This window comes from Bidens hawaiensis, unplaced genomic scaffold (assembly GCF_021521415.1).
Source record: "Bidens hawaiensis isolate Kalapana, Puna unplaced genomic scaffold, B.hawaiensis_p1.1 tig00024005_1, whole genome shotgun sequence".
Lineage (NCBI taxonomy): Eukaryota > Viridiplantae > Streptophyta > Magnoliopsida > Asterales > Asteraceae > Bidens > Bidens hawaiensis.
The window spans coordinates 175,480-196,645 of NW_027493780.1; the positions used below are offsets into that span (position 1 = coordinate 175,480).

General features: G+C 38.3%; 1 pseudogene across 1 annotated transcript; it reads right to left on the reverse strand.

Moving 5' to 3' along the window:
• Positions 1-14,600: 14,600 nt before the first annotated feature.
• LOC143568548 (rho GDP-dissociation inhibitor 1-like) lies at positions 14,601-17,029 on the reverse strand (annotated as a pseudogene). Its single transcript, XR_013141588.1, has 5 exons — positions 16,506-17,029; positions 16,290-16,356; positions 15,862-16,080; positions 15,636-15,786; positions 14,601-14,748 (listed from the first exon to the last, which is right to left on the reverse strand). The product of XR_013141588.1 is annotated as a rho GDP-dissociation inhibitor 1-like (transcript).
• Positions 17,030-21,166: the final 4,137 nt, after the last annotated feature.

Genomic DNA, 21,166 nt, shown 5'->3' on the forward strand with positions numbered 1-21,166 from the left:
ATGTGATAAAGCATACAATTGCCTTTAGTTGAGTCATATTGGCAGGGACCGTTTGATAACTAGTGTCATATGTTATCGATTGTTGATACCTAAGGTTTAACTAGTGAACCAACCAGATTCGATTATTGATAATTAATCTGTTAAGTAAAATGAGATTTTTGATTGTTACATGCTTGAACCCTGTGTTTGATTTGCTTTTGTTAATTATTTAACTTTGATTAATTGCTTACTTGATATTAAAACCAAATAATTCATAGTGTGATCAGCACTCATATTTGCTTACTTCATAATGTTAGGAATTAATTACACGTTGCATTACCACATACTTCTTGTGGTTCAACACCCTACTTACCCTAACTAGTTTAAGGTGATTAGGATACTTGTTTATTATTATTTTTTACTAGATCACGATAGTCTAGCATCAACTACATAGTATACACAAATGCCAAAGCACAGCTCTTGAACTCGGTAAGTTGGGTGTCAATTATTCTGAGCTAGCGTCGTTAAAGAAAATGTTGTGTCTACTAACATTAAGAATGCCTAATGATCGATTTTAGTTACAAACGATACTAATGATTCACTTAGTGGCCGTCGAATTCAAAGAGGAGGTATGTCCATACTTTGTTCCATACACACAACAGACAGGGCTCCTTTAGTTTTACTTTAAAAATCTTTGGTGACAACATAACATTATTCCACCTCGGGACCTAATCATTTTACATCCTATTTGAATTATTTTTGTTACTACAAATAAAGTCCTAAATTTTAAAAGCCGGAACCAGGGCTACTCACAAGTTGAGCCCAAGCCGAGCTAGGTGTAGGTTCCCGGACGGATCGTACACGGGATATCGCTATCTACGCAGGTGCGGAATCCCTGCGTGGGTAGATACGAGCGTAGAATACGTAAAACACGAACACACGATACAAACGAAACCACGTTATATTATAACTCGAACCACGTCTATTACAGACACTGACACGTGAAATGATCACAACTATCACGAACTCTAAAACGAACTCTCAAAAACCGAACTCTAAACAGTAACCCGTAGGTTACTTAAATACACGACAACTTCGCCTCAGGCGAAGTTGTCAATAACTTCGCTCGTTGAACAAGTTCGCCTAGGCGAACTTGTCAACAACTTCGCTTGGTTAACAAGTTCGCCTAAGCGAACTTGTCAACAACTTCGCTGTTACACAAACAATTACATAAACAATATTACAGACTCGATTACAGACTTTATACATATGAACTACTGACATCTATGCACCAACAGACTCCCCCTTGGCAGTAGCTTTATATCTTGATCTTTCAGCTCTTGTCTTGTAATCCTGTATCTTCACGCGTGTACTCCTTCTCTAACACACACCGTGACTACTCGCTGATATTTCCTTGCTTCATCCTTCCAAGCAGGAATATAGAATATCTTCTTTTCGTTCAACGCTTGCAAATCAGCTTTCGATAAGTTAACAAGATGCATCGGGTCATACACCCTCAGCACTTCTTGTTCATCTTCGTCTTCCATCACGGCTTCAGCAGTCTGGCAATCAACGTACCACCATTTTAGATTCTTCAACACATCTTGAGGCATATTCTTCATTGGAACCTCCTTGATGCATCGGATCGGCTTGTACTTCATCACCATCCATGGCTTGCCATCTGCTCTCAATCCCCTCTCTGTATTCTCCACGAGCTTTCCCTTCTGTGGCTTTAATAGTTCAAACTTCTTTTCTTTTACGCCTTCTTTCCATACAATCTTCTCAATCATTCTTGCCATATTGTTGCCACTTCTGTTTATCAGGCCCAACCTGCCCAGATCTTTCACCTCGCATTCCGGCAACGTGTTGAAAGATCTCAACATTCTCTTGAAGTATTGAATGCCATCATAACGTTTTACCACAAATAACTTGATCTGTTCATCATAAATCCAACAGATGATTCCCTTCTTCGCCTCAGCATAGCCTTTAATGTTATAGCTCTTCTTGAACATGGCTGGAACAGCAGGCTTCTTGGTCTTGATAAACCAATGAGCACAGCCTTCCTTCCACCTAGGCTGCTCCTCCCACTCAGTAGTCTCATCCATCTCAGCCCTCACATCGGCTTTCTCAACCTCAGGGATCTCGTGTTCAACGTTTTCTTCAACAATCTCCCCTTCTTCTATCACATTCTCTACCACAATTTCTGCACCAATCTTTTCAATCTCACTGATTGGCAGAACATCTTCATCAAATAACACATCGTCGCTGAACATGTCATCATCAAGTTCCTTCAGCGCATCGATCACGTCATCCTCCACCATCACTACATCATCACCACCAGCCGCTTCGGTAGACTCCCCCTCAGCTGTGGAAGCCCCAAGAGCTTGAGAGGTTCTTGGCAGCTCACCACCTGCACCTTCCGGTGCATTGGGATCATCGTCTCGGTCTTCTCGACGCTTGGTCCTCAACTCATCACCTCTACAGCTCATCTCCCCCTGAGATGCCAAGAACGCTTTCAAGGCATCTATGATTTTCCCGTGCTCAGCCAGGAGGGATGCCTGCAGTTGATTTGCTTCCACTAGGCTTTGAATAGTCTTTGACTGCTCAGCTACAATCCGCTCTAGTGAAGCTATCCGTTCCGAGTCAGAAGAGGGCGTGTCCGCAGGTGGTACCGTACCCGATACTCCTGCAGTAGTGGTGACCGTAGACTCAACAAATCGTGCTACTACCACCGATGGAGTATTCGTTTGAGGTGGTAGAGACACAATTGCTGGAGTTGACGTCTGGACGGCCGTGACCGATGGAATGTCAGCCGACGATGTAGCCACTACGGGAACAACCGTAGCGCTTGTACTCGATACCTGCACAGAGGTAGGAACAAGGGACATACCAGACAAGGTAGGTGGAGCAAAACGTGCAAACCTTGAAGTCTCTCCGGCTCCTACACCCATACCTGTCGTTTCCCTTCGTGAGCGCTTTCTCACCAGCTGCACAGCTTCTTCTTCCTCATCTTCCTCATCGTCGTCGTCAACAATTCTCTTCTGCTTACCCACCGTTCTCTCATGCCTCACCATCATCCGTGTGGCCTCTTCCATCACATCATCAAAATCAGCTTGTGGACCCGAGACTGGGATATTCTCATGTGGATCAAATCGGTCCATATCAAACAACCCTTGCCCGCCGAACATGGCGTCAAGATCAATCTCAGAAGCTGGCACAGCAGTAGATACATCAGTAGATACAGCAGGCGCAGCTGATACAGCCTGGGGTGCTGTCGCCTGTTGTGGTCTTGGGTCTCTGAACTCGTCCCCCGCCGCAGGCACATACTCCGGGTTTATAAGATACCCAAAGAGCGGAGTATGCCTGGGACGCAGCTCAGGCTTGCTTCGTGCGCTAGACGTGCGACACTGTGCAAAGATACGTTTTGTGTCATAGCAGACTGCATTGTCGCACCCATTCCATCAGTGCCTGCCTTCCGTCCTGACATACATACGATCATGACGTGCATAAGGAAGCGCCACTGATCTAAGAGGAACCCCTTCCTCCGTTGAGTGTCTCCTAAGAGACCCGAATATCCCATCCTGAGGAACGCCCCATCACGGAATGGCGCAACAAACTCCGTTGGGTCATCCCTCGTTTCTTCACAAAACTGCAACGCCACCCGTATATGTTCAGAAGAAAACTGAACGACTTGACCGTTAACGGTGGCTCGCATAACCGGGGGTTCAACCCGGCAATCATACTCTACCGTCTGCCAAAAGTCTTCAATGTTCGGTAGCGAAATGGGCAGGGTAGTCGTTATTGCATGATAAATCCTTGAGCGCAGGAGAAAAGTAATTATCTCCCTATAATCTTCCACGCCCTTTGCATCTGGGTCAAGTGTTATGAACTGGTTATGGGCTGGAAAGAATTGTCTCTGATCATCACCGTCATCACCTGCACCTCCTGCACCTCCAACAGCAGCCATATCTGCACAAAACGAACCAAGTTAGATAAACGTTTAAGTTGTACACAAGTTCGCTTGATTACCAGTAGCGAAGTTGTGATCAAACATGTATAGGCGAAGTTAAAGGTGAGGCGAAGTTGGGAACAACTTCGCTTCATCTTTAAGTTCGTCTGATTAATTTTAAGAAAAAGGGTCTGGGCGAAGTTAGTGATAACTTCGCCTCATCACAACATCGCCTCAGGCGAAGATAAGGGTTAGGCGAAATTAAGCCTTAGGCGAAGTTGCGGATAACTTCGCCTTAGGCGAAATTAATCGTCAGGCGAAGTTGAGAATAACTTCGCCGAAACCCTAACTTCGCCTGAACTGAATCGGCGACTGTTAAGATTCTAACAGTCGGAATCCGATGTTTCGGCAAAGGTTTGACGATGAAGAACTCAAAAACACTTGGTATTAAGGTTATGTGGACGAACAGTTTGTCCGTGAACACGTAATACAAGCTTTTAAATCTCGGTTTTGAAAGGTCACCGGACCGAGGTCACGAAACCGTTCAAAACGACCTATGAAAAGCACCACTGTCGATGGATATACTGTTAATCAATAACACACACCTCGAATCTAAGAACGAAACTGAGAAAAAGGGTCGAAATCGAAATCGAAACAAGTTCGCCGGAAATTTCGGATTAAGTTCGCTTGATTTTCTGTGAACAGTGTGACCTTTGAACATCCTTATATAGAGGCGGAGTTATACAGGCGAAGTTACGGATAACTTCGCCTAGGCGAAGTTATTCACAACTTCGCCTATTCAACAACATCGCCTAAAATTTCAAAATTTAACCCTTAAGATTTTAACAGTTTTCCTTTAAGAACTAAATGATATGATCAATTCTAAGTAACCAGATAAACAATCATAAAACTATCTAAGTACAAAAACGTAAAAATATAAAGTATAAGGGATCAAATTTCAGTCTCGGTAGGGACTGCTATGTTTTAGAAAAGATCCGAACAGGAATCATACTAACTACGTGACTGTCACATAGATCCGTGTTTAGCTGTATTATGACATATAGAGACAGGTTGTAAGCAGGTATAACTTAAAGTGGTTTTCATCGTTTCTGTGATACGAGTTAGGTTCAATTAATCCTTAAAATTTAAGTGTGCAACAACTCAGAAATATTGATGCCTCCTATCTATCCTCAAAGCGTATTTGGCTTTCCCCAAGTCACCCCGAATTGACTTCGACCCATAGTGTCTGATTAACTTGTATGTAATATTCTTCTGGTTCCCGTTCTTCTTCTTACTCTAAGATAGAGAAGTCTTGATTTTATGATCACTAATATGTTACAATAACTCCAAATTTTTTTTTTTTTTCAACGAACATACTTATAGACTTCGGAGTAATACACAACTGCATGTCCCGAATCTGGATCACTGCAGTGTCTTGAAATGCTTTCTTCACGGGAATCAGAACACACATGGGCTCGTGTATGACTGGGTAATCGCTTTTCTGCCTATCATTCGAAAAGATATATATGAAGACACGCAAAACTCTTAAGTAGTTTCCACGTAAAATCAAGTAAAATTAGTTTGTATCACTTCTACTTTTACGCACCATTGAAAGTTACCATGACATACAATGATTGTCCTAAAGCCTTTTAAGCCTAATAACTTCACTAGTTAAGCACACAAAGTTAGTACATATATCATTTTCCAAGGTTGGATCAATTTTCCGTTTAACATAGCTAACTAACTTCTTACGAAGTAACAGACTTTTAAAGTAATTTCATTTCCCAAAAAAAATTTTGACTTCAGTCACCCCGATCACGTCAAAGTCTTCAGGTAAACGGCAATCCCGAAGATCCAATGGATCAACTGGACCGACCACATACAAGTATGTGTCCTTCTCACTAAGAATGACCGACTAATTTTCAGCGACAGAAAGAAAACACATCTTAACTGCCCCGGTCACTTTCAGTCATCTGGTTAATGGCGACCCTCATTCTTTAAGTAGAAACGAGGACCAAAACATATCCGAGGATATGTCCATCAAACTGAGGTAACCGACTAATTTTAAGCAATAGTGATTTTTTTTTTTTTTTAAATAAACACAAAAACATGGTTACTCGGGATTGATCATCCCGTTCAGCTCAATTAGGTTTTGAAATCTGGATTTATCAAACGCTTTTGTAAATAAATCAGCGAAATTTTCTAGCGTATCGACCTTTTCGACCTTAATCAGTTTCTTCTCAGCACAATCCCGTATGAAATGATGACGAATGTCAATATGTTTAGTTTTACTATGTTTCACGGGATTGTTAATTACTGAGATGGCAGCAGTGTTATCAATTAAAATAGGAGTGAGTAAGAAATTCAGACCATAGTCGCGCAATTGTTGCTGAATCCACAAAACCTGAGAGCAGCAGTTGGATGCTGCCATATATTCAGCTTCGCACGTTGAGATTGCGACTGATGTCTGTTTCTTGCACTGCCAGGAAACTAATCTTCCACCGAGAAACTGACATCCTCCTGTAGTCGACTTCCGACTCTGATTGCATCCTCCATAATCAGAATCCGTATAAGCAACCAGTTCCACGTCTCCTCCCTTCGGGTACCACAACCCTAGCTTCGGCTTGCCTTTGAGATACCTCAAAATCCTCTTCACACCATTCATGTGAGATTCCTTTGGGTTTGCCTGAAAACGAGCACAAAGACAAACAGAAAACATTATATCAGGCCTAGAAGCAGTCAAATACATCAAAGAACCTATTATAGCCCGATACAGAGTTGGGTCCACATCTGCGTCACCGTCTACTTCAGCTCCCAACTTGTGGTTGACGCAAATTGGAGTGTCAAATGGAGAAGAGTCCTCCATCTTGAAACGCTTGAGGACATCATGAACATATTTTGTTTGATGAATGAACATCCCATCCTTCTTTTGATCAACCTGCAAACCTAAAAAGAACGTTAGTTCACCCATGGCACTCATCTCAAATCTTTTCTTCATGACGGCCTCGAATTCCTGACACATGGAGACTCTTGATGCAGCAAATATGATGTCATCCACGTAGACTTGAACTAGCAGGAAGTCACTTCCATCTCTCTTCACAAACAGTGTGCTGTCAATCAAACCCCTTTCAAAACCATTCTCTAGCAAGTAGTCCGATAACGTTGAATACCAGGCACGAGGTGCCTGATGTAATCCATACAGCGCCTTGCTCAACTTGTATACGTGATCAGGAAAGTCTGGGTCAGGAAAACCCGGAGGTTGCTCAACATACACAACCTCATCAACTTTCCCATTGAGGAACGCACTCTTCACGCCCAACTGAAACACTTTCATCTTCTTGAAAGCAGCAAACGCCAAAAACAATCTTATCGCTTCCAACCTGGCCACCGGAGCAAACACTTCATTATAATCTATCCCCTCTTGCTGATTAAATCCTTTAACGACCAGCCTCGCCTTATTTCTTATAATAATCCCCTTTTCATCTCTCTTGCACTTGAACACCCATTTTGTGCCTATTGCATGCACATTCCTTGGTTTTTCAACCAAAGTTCAAACTTCCATCTTCTTAAATTGAGCCAACTCTTCCTGCATTGCCTCGACCCACGAGCTGTCCTTAAGAGCCATTTGATAATTTTTTGGTTCAATCTGGCTAATAAAGCATGAGTACAAACATTCGTTCATTATACCCGTTTCCTTAATGCTTGTATAAACACAGGTGTGTTGATTCAAGCTACTTCTGGTTTGTACACTGGAGTACACATCTCCTATAACATTCTCCAGAGGGTGATCTTTGTGAATTCTCGTGGTCGGAACAGCACCGACATGCAAATTATCTTCTAAATTAGTAGAGAGCTCACCAATGGTTGTTTCTGGCTGAGAGTGAAAAGGATTAATAAACTCTTCTTCAGGAGAGACAGCAGGGGAACCGATAGAATTTGATGAGGAAGGTTGACAATCATCAAATAGCTGTCTATGTGCCAAATTTTCCTCCTCATCTAGAATCATCTTCGTAGCAACACGTTTTTCTTCTTCTGTACGAACCAAATCAGGTATGTTAAAAGACTTAAAGAGCCTATCATAGTCGAAAATCCAAGGAGGTCCGATGCTCGGTCTTGGCGATCTGTAACTCGTAATGTCGGTGTTACATACCACCTCAACCTTGCCATTCGTTGTATTAAAGACACGCCTGTTGGGAGTCCCAACTTCATAGCCGACTAAGATTCCTTCATCGGCTGCTTCACCAAACTTTGAATGTGCCTTTAAAATTGAACACGGGGACCCGAAAGCTTCAAGTCCACACAAATTGGGCTTTCTTCCATGCATCAGCTCGTAGCATGTTTTATTAAGTCTTTTTACCGTTAACACTCTATTCAGGACATAGCAAGCTGTAGAAACAGCTTCAGCCCAGAACACCACCGGAAGCTTCGAATCAGCCAGCATTGTTCTGGCTCCTTCAATTAAAGTTCTATTCTTCCTTTCAGCCACTCCATTCTGTTGCGGAGTATACGAAGCGCTGAATTGGTGTTCAATCCCTCTTGACAGACAGAAGATCTCCATTTCAAAATTTTTAAACTCAGAACCATTGTCACTTCTGATGAACTTCACTCGTTTATCCATAATGTTCTCAACTTTGGTAATCAGATTCTTCACCAGTTGAGCCGTTTCGTCCTTTGATTTCAGGAAGTATACCCACGAGTATCGTGAGTAGTCATCAGTGATCACCAAGCAATAAGTTGTACCACCTAGACTTCTTACATTCACAGGACCGAAGAGATCCATGTGAAGCAGCTCTAGTGTACTAGCAATTGAGTTTACTTTCTTGGTGAGATGGGACTTCTTGTGCTGCTTTCCCTTTTTGCACGCAAGACATTTGTCTTCAAAATTGAAACTTTTTAAGGGAACACCCAACACAAGCCCATGTCTGACAATATGGTTCATCTTCCGAAGATGAATGTGCCCCATTCTCCTGTGCCACAGTTCAGATTCCGATTCGCTTGCTTTCGTCAAAAGGCACGATTCTTCCGTTGACATTTCAGTTGAACTTAAATCCATCATATACGTATTTCGATCACGTGGGGCCTTCATTACTATCCACTCCTCTGGTATTTGAAAACCAGGCTTCAACACAATCGCATCAGTCTTCGTGAAGTGTACGGTATAATCTTTATCACAAATCTGAGACACACTCAGCAGATTGTGCTTAAGTTCTTCAACAAAATTCACATTTTCTAACGTCATTTTCCCGTTAGTTACCGTACCCCTTCTAGTTATTCTGCCTCCACTCTCACCAGCAAAACTGACTCTTGCCCCTTGAACAGGTTTTAAATCTTGTAACAAATCCTTGTTACCAGTCATGTGCCGGGAACAGCCGCTGTCCACAACCCAAAGATTCTTGGACGCCCTGTTCAACTGTTCCTGCACAAACAAAAAGATTATTAAAATTTGGGGACCCAAGACCTCTTGGTCTTGGGTCGACTAACCTTCTTATCAGAACTCACACACCTTGACTGACCATAGTTAGCATTAGGAAAATTTTCACGAGTCCTAACAGGATACCTCCTTGGTGACTGATAGTGAGGCCAACCAAACCGACGAACATTAAGAGAATTAAAAGAATTATAGCAGTTGGTTTGGTTATTAGTAGTGTGAAAACGAGATGTGTTTCTTTGAAAACCGGTATTATATCTCAAATTTGAATGGTTTTCATTTTTAACATTTAAACGATTACTAAAAACCTTAGTCTCAGTTTTCGAGGGCCTCACCTCTCTGAAACGCTGCTTCAGAGGGCAATCAGCAACAAGGTGCCCTGTTTGATTACATCTAAAACAACATCTATATTCAGCTTTCTTTTCAGCAGATGTTTTAGATGTGGAGGCAGTATTACCACCCGTACGTCTCACATAAGGTGGGACATATGGGTTGAGTGGAGTACTCTTTTGAGTTGATTTAACCTTTTCTCCACTAGTGGGTAATACTTCCTTCTCTTTTGTCTTACCCGACTCGGATGACTTATCCGAATCAGATGAGACTGGACTTGAAATTTTAATTTTTGAGACAGGCGAACTTGTTTCGCCTTTACTAACTTCCGGTACTTTACCAGTTTCCTTAGCAGTACCTGTCTGATCAGCTACAAAATTAACAGATTCATGAACACTAGGATTGAAAGTATAATTATGGTTATATGGTGGTGGAACCTCATGGTAACCAATTCCTCCCCTCTTAGGTGAGGAGCCTTGATCACTGACGAGGTGATCAAGAATAGCAGAGGAATTTCGGAATTGCTCCAGTTTCCTATTTAGTTCCACCACTTTTACCTGGTGGTCAGCAATCTGTTTTTCTTTTTCAGCAATTAACTTGGTTTTCTCTTCTAAAACCTCGTAGCTTAGATCGATCACATCAATTTTTTCAGCTAATTTTGTTTTTAAACTTTTAACGTCCTTTTCACACGCTTTAATTTTTATTCTATAATTATTTTCTCTTGTTTTTGTGAAGTGATGATCTTCTTTCAAGGTTTTAAATTCGGCATCCAATTTAACATACTGATCAGTAATTGTTGCAAGCTGTTCAGACAAGTTCTCACACTTAGTACAGATAGGTTTAGTACATACCTCGGTGTTCTGATCATCAGCCATGAAGGCTTTTTCATTTTCAGCAGCTTTCACACATTCTTCAGCTGCAACCTTCGCCATGTGAGCTTGCTCAAAGAGTTCTCCAGAGAACATATTCCAGTTGTATTCACCAGCATTAGACATCATGGCTCTATTCCCATTGTTATTTCCACTTTGCTGTGTAGTCCTCCCCTGACTACGTTCTACCCGTGCATTAGTGCACTCTTTTGCAAAGTGTCCATTCTGTTGGCAATTGTAACACCTCACCCTTGACTTGTCAAATCCTGGCTTTCCACCTACGAACTTTCTGCCAGTCTTCTTCATGAAACGCTTCACTCTTCTGACTATCATCGCCATCTGCCACTGCAGATCCATCTCCTCCAGATCATCAGGATCGATCTGGTCATAGTCTTCTTCCAAAACAGCAGGGTCCACAATCTTCCCTTGTATGTAGTTCTCGTAAGAAGCAATAAAAGATGCATAGACTGCAAACTGCTCTTCAGCAGATTTGACACTCATTGGCATCTTGGAATAGTTATTGCTTAAAGCACTGGGAGAGAAACTACTTGTGGATGCTTGAGGTTTCGAAGCACTTGATCCTCCAGCAACAAAGCAAACATCACCGTTCATGTTTACAGACACATTTCCTTCATGAGAAGAGTCAGAACCTGACTCTCCTTTGGAGTAGTAAGCAGCAGAGTCAGGCTTCGAACTTGAGCCTGAGTTAACTTTGGCACCATACATACCAGGGTCTTGAACCTGATCCGTTGGTGTCTCTTTTCGAACCATATTAAGCTCAAAGGTTCTGAGCTTGTTTACTGCTGTCTCCAAGTCATAATTGTGAAAGTCTTTGTCTTCCCTCATTAGAACAGTGTACATTTCCCACTTCGGTGGGAGAGCATCGAGAAGCTTCTCAACTATTTCCTCCTCTCTGTAAGCAATAGAATAGTTGTTCAGCTCTGTCATCAGATGATAATATCGGGTGATAATATCATCGAGCGATTCGTTCTTCAAATACTTGAAGACAGAGAACTGGGTCTTTAACAGCTTAATCTTCGAGGCATGAATACCCACGTTCCCTTCGAATCTATTCTCAAGAGCATCCCAAAGCTCTCGTGCAGAAGTGTACTTCCGGAATGTATGGAGAATCTCTTGAGGAAGAGCCATAGTAATTGCGGCATGGGCCTTGCTCTCGGCCTCATACATCTTCTTCTCTTCTTCCTCCATCTTGCTGTACTTCTTTATCACATCCCTACCTTCGTATTCCATTGTCGGTGGAATATATCCATCCTGGATGCACACCCACATCTTTGCATCCTGGTATTTAATATACTGAATGAATCTATCTTTCCACGCCACAAAGTCAGTTCCTTTCATCAACCTTGGGGCCTTAGTAGCCGATCCCGCTTCAACTTCCATTTTGACTAACTCTGAGATGTTAATCGGCGACATCTTCGCGAAAACAAGAAAAACCCGAAAATTCAAAAAAAAAATCTTCCAAACAGTACTATAGGCGAAGTTAAGGCTAACTTCGCTCAAGTGTTAACTTCGCTGGAAAATTCTTAAATTCGCGTGACCTGGCGAAGTTGAGAATAACTTCGCTTAAGGTAAGCGAACTTAGGAGGTAAGCGAAGTTGAGGATAACTTCGCTTAGGCGAACTTATGAGGTAGGCGAAGTTGTGGTTAACTTCGCTTAACCTTATATCTTCGCCGAAACCCTACTTCCAGTGACGGCAACTTCGCCTGAAGAACAACAACTTCGCCCGAAGAACACTGAAAATATTCAGATCTGTTTTCGACGATTTAGCAGTTTCCGGTCGGTGTAACGGCTTGAATAAGACTGTATAAGGTGAGTAAAACACAATATCAACGAAAACACGTCCCGCGAATAGGTCAAACGAGACGTTTTCTACACCCGCGTGAAATCCCGAACCACACAATCGAGCCGAAGCTCTGATACCAATTGTAGGTTCCCGGACAGATCGTACACGGGATATCGCTATCTACGCAGGTGCGGAATCCCTGCGTGGGTAGATACGAGCGTAGAATACGTAAAACACGAACACACGATACAAACGAAACCACGTTATATTATAACTCGAACCACGTCTATTACAGACACTGACACGTGAAATGATCACAACTATCACGAACTCTAAAACGAACTCTCAAAAACCGAACTCTAAACAGTAACCCGTAGGTTACTTAAATACACGACAACTTCGCCTCAGGCGAAGTTGTCAATAACTTCGCTCGTTGAACAAGTTCGCCTAGGCGAACTTGTCAACAACTTCGCTTGGTTAACAAGTTCGCCTAAGCGAACTTGTCAACAACTTCGCTGTTACACAAACAATTACATAAACAATATTACGGACTCGATTACAGACTTTATACATATGAACTACTGACATCTATGCACCAACACTAGGGTGTGTTCGAGCTCGAACACAAAATTAAACGAGGCAGCTCGGCTAGACTCGAGCTCGAGTTCGAATTTAAACGAGCCTAAGATCGAGTCAACAAGCTGAGCCATTACGCAAGCCGAGTTCGGCTCGGTTACAAAAATGAGTCAGCTCGGCTCAGATCGTTTCAAATCAAGTTCTTTTTAACTAGTTTTATTCGAGCATTTATCAAGCGAACTACAAGTCGCGAGCTTTTTGAGCAACCATGCAAGAATCAGACATGGACCCTATACCAGAGAAATATAGTTGCTTGAAAGTAGTTAGCCCAAACCAATTGAGCCAGCATTTAATGGGCTAGTCTTCCACAACCCGTTGTTTATATATTGATGGGCTCAGATCCAAGGTTATCTTTTCATTGAGCATTGTGTTTGTTGTTTTATTTCGAATGGAAGTAAAAAATCCAATTAAAATTTTTTATTTATTTCTTTGATATTAAGAAGAAGAAAAAGACGGTATAAAAATAAGGTAAAACTAAAAGCTATTTGCCATAACCATAAACTACTCATGATGTAAGGTTAACGGAACATGGTGGGATGATCCACGTGTGTATTCACATCTATACAACTCACATATCATGATATTTGTCATTGCTACTTTGGTGGGATCAACAGGGGGTTTCATATAAGGGTTTCCTCAAGAGTTCGGGTTCAATCCTTGCAAGTACAAAAGTCTATAAATATGGTAAGCATCTTACAATTGTAAGAGGATTGAACTCGTAAGGAGACCTTGCCGAACTAGCAATAAGCAGCTCACGAGTCATTGCATATATAGATGTCGTTTAATTGTTCAAAATAACATATCATGATATTAGGAACCTTTATGGCTTCGGTACCATAAGAGGTTGGGTAAAATTTTCATTTTTCCTTAAATGTGCTTCAATGGAATTGTATCAGGTCAGAATGGATGATATGGAAATGAACTTCAAAGTTATGTACTTAAGTAGCAACATTTTATTGAAGATCGGTAGTGACTGCATGTTTGGTAACGACTTTGAAGCTTAATATCAACCTTGTGCTGTGGTAGCAACTGTGTTGCGATGCATCTTGTAATTTGATGGAATCTTAATACTTTGGGAGCTACTGAGTTTGCTACATAATAGGATTTTTAATACGTACTAATGTAATTGCCAAAGCTGTTTATGAAACATGGCGACGCTCAACTGAACCAGTGTGTTGGTTTGACACCTATATAAATAAATCATTGTGTCTGATTTCTACACACCGAATTCTTTCTTCAAATTTTCACAGATAATAACTTGTCGTTCTTTGATAGAAGCTTTTTTACTTATCCGATTATTAATTTCGTGCATAAGCTAAATACTTGAATCTAAAAGTTATTACACAACTCAAAAAATTGACCTGGATCCGAATTGAAAACATGAAACCCGATTGCAATAGTATAATGCCACAACTATCTTGTAATGGCCCATCGTCCATGGATATGAAACAACTAATCAATAGCCCATTAGCTACATAAGGGCCCAACGATCCAACCCATAAGAATGTAGACGATTACAACGTACAAACCACCACCAACTCTATATCAATACAACATATTAAACAAAAACACATTATAGTCAAATCTAGATAAATGTTGGCATCATCACACTAAATTTAAACAATAACAAGAACCTTCAAGACTAAAGTTTTGTGTCATTTATGCTTTTGTTTATTCAAAGTTGGCCCAATCTTTCCGGATATCGAACGAATAGTTGATCTCCAAGTAGCATTTGTTGTCATCATCAACAAACTGAAAACAAAGAAAAACTATGTGTGAAGTGATAATGATAATAAGACAGCATCATTTGCCCCTCAACTCATGGGCCAGCAAAATGATGACTTCACTTAAAAAGCAAAACATAAAAAAAGCTCAACATGTGTCGATGATTCATGTTTGGCTGGGCTACAAAGTCACAAATATTATATATATTTTGTGACAATCAGTAGAAATCTTTTTGAACTTTTAACACAAAATTTAAATACAAGAACACGCTTTCTAACAAACAACTATCAACCATTGACGAATCCAAGAATTTTCATCAATGGGGTTGAAAACAAGGCTTGGTATGAAATGGGTCACTTCAAAACCAGTCGGGTTGAAACATTTGCATTAACACATAGTAGCATTAAACTTTTTTTTTATAATATATTATTTGTGAAAATTTAAATACTTTTCATTGTTGGCCAAAGTTCGTTAGGGCGAACATTGTTTAAAACAAAATTTTGGATTTAAAGTTTATTAGTTTGAGAACAAACGTTGAAAGTTAAATCCAATCAGTCATAACTAGTAAAATCTCGCAAATATCAAAGCTATTAATATATTGAAGCAAAATATAATCAATAAAAATCATTTTGGATTTCTAACAAAATTTAGACACAGCATGCTAATTTCTAACAAACCATATATCAACTAGTGGCGGACCGGGAATTGTCGCCCAGGAGCCAAATTCGGGTTAATTTGAAATGGATTATGAATAAGCAATTACATTAAATTTTATCAAAATAAATAAAATGTCTACTAAAATTACCTAAACCTATAAGATATTATTTATGAAATTTAGATTATCTTTCATTAATTTAAAATCAAAAGTTGAAATTTAAGAAGTTGAAGCAAAATATTGAAATATTTTACATTACCTTTGTTTTAGCAGAATAAGATCCTCTTGCAAAGTAACCAGAAGATGTAGTTTCTTCAGGCATGTCAAAGGTGTAGTTTCTTCAGGCATGTCATAAGTGTATGCTTCTTGTTGGGGACTAAACGTTCCAAGCATTTGTTTCACTCTATCCACTAAAACCAAGAACAGTTACATAACCGTCTTATACATCAAAGTAAAACAATATGTACGCATGTTTATACACTTACCTCTTACACCGGTTCTCCAAACATTGTTAGTGTACTTTAAACCCGAAACAATGTTATGCCCGACTTGAAACTTGAACCGCAAACTGTAACGACAACCTTCTTTCAACGTAAACCATAACCCTTTTGGTTTTCCATCTTCGGGTATAGCAAGAACAATGTCAGGTCTCCCAGGAGACAATATTGATAGGCTCGTTATTTTCACTTCTGGCTCAAGTGATTCTGTAACAAGTTTAACAAACTTTTATTACAAATTTAAAGAAAATTTACAAATTCCTATAACAAAATTAACAAACTTTTATACAGATTTAACAAAATTGAACAAATTAACGAAACTTTATAGAAATGTAACAAAATTAACAAATTTTTATACAAATATAACAAATGTTTATACAAATTTAACAAAGTTAAATTCCAAAACAAAACAGTACCTCCAACATCATTAATATCAAGATTTCCAAGAAGCTTCTCTTTCCACTTTCTAAGGCTTTCATCATCCTACAATCATTTGAAAAACATGATAAGAAATTTAAGATTAATGGCGGTTATATTTAAGGATGGGAATTTTTTACCAAATATCGTATCATTTTTCATGTTTTCAGTATTGGTACCCTTCCGTTATAAATATTAAAACTTAAAATGTTTACCTTGTCTTTCTCAAGTTGTGACTTGAGGGTGCACTGAGGACCCAATTCAATATTATTATTATTATTATTATTATTATTATTATTATTATTATTATTATTATTATTATTATCCTCAACTTCTTCTTCACCTTCATCTTCAGTTTCATAAACTGAAGATTCACTACCAACTCTCTTCATGCTATGTTTTTCTTCCTTGGTTTCTTCAAAACCATTCTTGGTTTGTTCTTGGTCGACTGCCAACGACATCGTTTGATCGAAATATTTGATTATGTGCAAATGTTCCACCTAGTGATTGACAAACTCAATGTGGATTTGAAGGCAGAAAAAGAGGAATGAAAACACTGACCCAACTGGTAGAAAAAGAAAATGTTGAGTAAAAAGTGTTGGGAAAAGTGAATAATATTGGAGTAACGGTTTTGTGACACAAAGAAGATCCAAGAAATGAGAAGAGAAAGCGATAAAATCAAGACAAAGGAAAGGAAGGTCCACCGAGAGCACGGGTAAAGGGATATTATTTACTAGTTTCTTTTCTGTTTCTTTTTTATATCTTCTAAATTAGAATTTTTTAAAAGTGGTGTTTATTTTAAACAATTGATCACAAGGGATGTTGGGTATTGCTTTTATTTATAAGAGGAGTTTTCGGAATTAGTATTGGCGAATAAGGGAATAATAGGGGTGCAGGAGAGATCAAAATTGTAAACCACTTATTCGCCACTAGCAATTGCAATTTAACTTTTATTCGCCACTAGCAATGGCAATTTAACTTTTATCCGCCACTAGCGATGACAATTAACTCTTATTCGCCACAATTAATGGAAATTAACTCTTGATCTGACATAAAGTTTAACATTCTCTTATTACTCTTTTATTCGCCAATACTAATCCCAAAAACCCCTCTTGTAATTAAAAATAATACCCAACGCCCCTTGTGATTAAATGTTTGAAATTAGTCCCACTTCTAGAAAAAATTTTCTAAATTAATATAGAGATAAACTAGGTTGGTATATCGTGTATATCCAAACACAATAAGACACAAACATGATAATGTATGAACACGAAACATATATACATGTAAACGACGCGAAAACTTATCGTGTACTTGTATCCCAAAGCCGGACACGAACCTGTTAATACCAGGTATACACGATACAACACAGACATGTTAATACCAGCGGACCTGCTGCAATTGCGAGGAGGCCGAACTGCCGAAGATCCGGAGATGTGGAGAGGTAGACTAGAGAATCGAAGGGCTGTGACTACCGGAGATGTGGAGGGAAACCACTAGACTATCATAGATCCGGAGAGGGAAGATCGGAGAAGGGTTTGTGTGTTGTGTTCAATTGTTTAGTATAAAAATTTAGGGTTAACTATTTATGTATATAACATATTATATTATTATATAATTTTATTTATAGAAAAAAAATCTAATCAGGTATTACAGATACTTAACAGGTAAACGGGTATTTTACCTGTTTAGACACGAAAATTAACAGGTTGATTCGTGTGTATCTGCTTAGTACACGAAACTTGTCAAGGCTATACCTAATACTTGTAAAAATTGTGTAGGTTCGTGTCATGTATTCGTGTATCGTGTCTAAATTGCCAGCATAAGATAAAGACTTAAAATAGATTTATTGTCTTTTTAATTCGAACACATTGTGTTTTTTAAGCAAACTAATTTTGCATGAGACCTTTTGGGTTTGATAAAATCTTGGACAAAAACGTTTAGATATATTTCATTTTTTTTCTTCTTGGCTTAGTAATTTAATTATTTTAAGTTAAGGGTTTAGTTTTAGATGAAATAAAAATTCAGATGAACTTAAATTTAAAAAATTTTGGAAAATTTATAATTTAGGAAAGTTAACATACAAAAATTAAATTAACGTGCTAGCTGTGAGAATTAAGTATAGTAATTATATATACAAATAGAGTAATTATGTAATTACATCAAAGAGTAATTATGTAATTACACTATGATGTAATTACATAATTACTCTACTTGTTATATAATTGCGCTACTTGATTTATGATGTAATTACATAATTACTCTACTTGTTATATAATTGCGCTACTTGATTATCACAATTAGCATGCTAATTTAATTTGTATTTGATTTAAACCCTTTACAAATTTATTGAAAATGATATTTTTGAAAATTGTTTAGTTAAAACACTTCTGTCACTAGCTAAGATAAGTGCTAGTTTATGTGTTGTGTGAGGGGTGAAGAGACATGGAGTAGGGCCGGCCATAAGGTGTGGTGGGGTGGTCGACGGCCACAGGTCCGACACCCCGTAAGGCCTGATTTGTTTTTTAAATTATATTTATTTTTATTTAAACAGTATTTACATTTATTGTTTAAAATCAATTACATAACCACTAGCTTGATCTAGTGGCAAAGGGGTGTTACTTCAAACCAAAAGATTATGGGTTCTAGTTTCATTTGAGACATGTTTAATCCTATTTTTATACAAAAGTTTTTTACACAACCTAAAGTATAACCAAGTAAGTCTATATCAAATTAAATTGTTTAAACCTAACAAAATACTCCTTTTACTTAAGGCCCAACAAAATTTTCGCCTTCGGCTTAATTTTTTTTTTTTTTGCTTTCTCGGAGCCGGCCCTGACGTGGAGCCCCATCGTGTAGACAACGTCTTTGGCGTGAAACACGGCCACCCACAATGAGCAGAGGCAGGGGAGGTGGTGATTTTCATGGGCGTGAAGCAATTGCTTGGTTGTCTCTATTTATTTGATTATTATTAATTAATATGTATTAAATTAATCATTTTTTTATCTTAACTCAGTGAGTCATATATACAGAACCGAACCGTATTACAACTTGCAGATCTATATACAGGTTTTGCCGAACAGGTTCACGTGCTTCGGGGGTAAACCCATGCTTGCATAGCCCTATGAGTCACTCCACAATCAAATTTCAAATTTAATACAACCACAACACATGCAGTGAACTCTTGGTGTGAAATATGAAACCGCCCACTATATATGTGCCGCGCATATAGCATCACTTTTTTCCTTTTTTTTTTCCTCTCACATTTCACATTACCATAACATATGGCCGAATATGGAGGGAAAATCTTCATCTTCTTTAAGATCCTTTTATTTTATCTAGTTTAACTTGGAATGAAATCTTTCTAAAAAAATAAAATTTAAAGCATCAATACATTTTTTTTTCTTAACGCTCTTTAGCCTTTAACAAGGGCTAAGCTCTGTTATAGTCATTTCTGTACATTCAATGTACTCTATGAATAAAGGAATACATAGAGTTGAACCTAGTAAAATAAGAAATTGAAAATTTTCGTTGAAATTATTCGTACATCTTGTATGCGTACATAGTGTCATAAGAATGAAAGATTCTATATAATATGTCCATACTGCTGCATATCTCGTTTGTAGACATCTCCTCTTTATTTTCGAGGCCTCTAGTGAGTTATCACTTGTATGAGATTCAGGAGTTATAAATTTGTTACATGAAAATTATTGATTATGAAATTTGCTTGAAATTAGAATTTCACCTAACGCTCGAATATAATTTCCTCAATTAACTTGAATATAAAAGTGTGTGTATATATTTGGATAAATTAAACTTCAATCCATTTCATGTGTGAAAAAAAGCATATATTAAAACTTACGTTTTATATTGTTTTAATTTATCTCTGCTTTTAAGTTTTCTATATATATCAAGATTAGAAGAAAACTATTTTCGTTCATTCTCTTTAAGATTGTGGCCTTGTGGGTTCTAATTTTACAAGGTGAAATAAATACAAAATGGCATTTTACATCTTGTTTCTTATGAATTAAGGGTCAATAATTAAAACATACAGTACATTTCACATGAAATGCACACTATTATATCCCAAGGTACAGAATCTCCTCCCTAAATTTCAAAAAACAAAAAAGTTAACTACTACGAAGGAACATGGTGTGGTTATGAAATTAAGTGTTGTGGTGGGTGATAGGAAGTGGATTGGTTAGTTAAACTTGTAGTTATCTAAAATTATGAATAATTGCTTATAAATGACAGATTGTATGAGATACCATAATACGGACGGTAACAGATCGGGTTTCTAGCCATTTAAGAAAATAAAAAGTAAATCGGGTTTATAATGAATTTGTCATCTCAAATTCTATATTTTACTTTCATCGGGTATTCATTATTAATACTAACCATCAGGTTCATGAGTTTTCTGTATGGATTGAGAATCATGATTTATGATCTTAGGTAGTTGAAATTTCCCTTTTAAAACTTTCATAACCCTAAAACTTGTTATGTTCTTATTTTAAAAACCAATTTGAAATATTAATTAACAATATAATTCCGTATGTTAACAATGTCCAAGTTTCGACCCTGAAATTTTGTATTGTTTTACCACTTTTTTTAAGAATATTATTTAACAAATGCATGTGCGTATGACAAACGAAAACAAAACCAAAATTGCCTTATGAGTCCTGACACAATATTCACAAGGATGAGGTGGTCCAAGCAACTTTGTCTTTCAATAATCAATGTAGGCATGTAAGCTATATGAAGTATTTAAATGGTTGTATTATTTTACATTTCATTTTAATTGTATTAAATTCTGCAAATTAATCTATTCTACTTTTAATTAAAACGCAAATTAAAAGACAAAATAGTACATAAAGTT